General features: G+C 42.2%; 1 protein-coding gene across 3 annotated transcripts in view; it reads right to left on the bottom strand.

The window, feature by feature from the left end:
- luzp1 (leucine zipper protein 1) overlaps positions 1–1,499 on the bottom strand; it is an 89,201-nt gene that overhangs the window by 47,938 nt on the left and 39,764 nt on the right. For all 3 annotated transcript variants that reach the window (XM_015374659.1, XM_015374658.1, XM_015374660.1), the window contains exon 2: positions 592–632. The gene's annotated coding sequence lies outside the window, so the exon portion shown is untranslated. The remainder of the gene's footprint in view (positions 1–591; positions 633–1,499) is intronic.

Raw genomic sequence — 1,499 nt, 5'->3', positions numbered from 1 at the left:
GGACCACTTTGCATTTAGAGTGACCTACGATGACGGAGGAAAGAATGTTGGGGGTTGGATCCTAGAGCCAGTTTGCAACACGTTTTGTTTATGCTAACAGCAACACGACCAACATGTCAGGCTAACAATCAACATATACCGAACCGAAAACCGTGACCACGAAACCGTTAACCGAACCGTAGATTTTGTGAACCGTTCCACTCCTAGTCTGTTACATTACAGACTGGTTGTCAGGGGATCAACAGCCAGACCTCTTAGATCTACTGGATCAGATCTACTTTGCAGAACAAGAACCAAAACGTGGATTAACAGCTTTTAGTCCTTCCCTAAACTAGAATAAATTCCCAGAAAGCTGTAAAAACATTGAAACCCCCAGATGCTTTAAATCAAGACTAAGTGGCCTTTGATCTAAACTATTGTTACGTTTTCTGTCCCACGTTTTTAATCAATCATTTGATCTTTTCTAAAAGAATCATTTAAATTTGAATTATTAATTTCTGTTCCCCTTACTGTTTGTGTTTACTTTTTTTACCGCTGCAATTTAATTTTCTTTTCTGAAGTGGAAGAACAACCGTGAGAAACTTGACTTACTGTTTTCAGGACGTCACACTCCTCTCCACAAACTCTCCATCCTGTGGTTAAAACACAGACAGAGGACATGTGGTTAGTAAAAAACACATCATCATCATCTTCATCATATCAACACACACATTCATGCCATCTTTCACTCAATGTCATCTGGTGCAGTTAGCAGGAGCTGGAGGCTGCGGCGGGGCTGACAATGCAGGCACTGTAGGGGAGATTGTTCACCGTCAAGCTAACCGGCTAAGGATGAGCTAACAGCTCAGATATGGGACACATTCAGAGGCTCTGCAATACACTCATGCATGAGCAGACAGGCAATGTTTGGCCAGGACAACAGAAGGCCCTATTCAGCGGTCTGCAGAGGCACTTCTATACGCACACACACACAAAAACCATTATCTTAATCATCATCAACATCCTAGAAGCTCTCATCTGCTTCAAAAACATGTGCAACCCTCACACGCATGCACGCAACGGGAAAACAAACCCGACTGAACATTCCCCGACAGTAGCCTTCCATATGTTTGGTTTAGCACAGAGTCCAGATTCAGACTGGAGTCTGGAGTGAATTTAAAGGATGAGGGAGGAAGAGGGGGGGGGTTTCTGTGCCCGGCTGCAAAACTGAGATACAGAGCTCAAAAAGAGCTGCCAGCTTTTAAAGCTTCTGTTTTAACTTTATTGGTTAAACTTAAATGTTTTAAATCCAACTTTTTTTCTTGTTTTTAATCATAAAAAATAATAATAAGGCCCCATCCACACGAAGTCAAAACGAACACGAAACGCTAATATTTTTCAGAACGTTTGTCGTAAAGACGGAGACGTAAAATAAATGTGAGCGTTCACACGAATGCTTGAAAACCCTGCAAAATGTATGCCAGGCAAAAATAGGCGACGAAATGTTGGGCATGCGCACT

Source organism: Cyprinodon variegatus, unplaced genomic scaffold (assembly GCF_000732505.1).
Source record: "Cyprinodon variegatus isolate N-32 unplaced genomic scaffold, C_variegatus-1.0 Scaffold107, whole genome shotgun sequence".
NCBI classification, from domain to species: Eukaryota; Metazoa; Chordata; class Actinopteri; order Cyprinodontiformes; family Cyprinodontidae; genus Cyprinodon; species Cyprinodon variegatus.
This window is presented reverse-complemented; position numbering and strand designations above follow the sequence as displayed.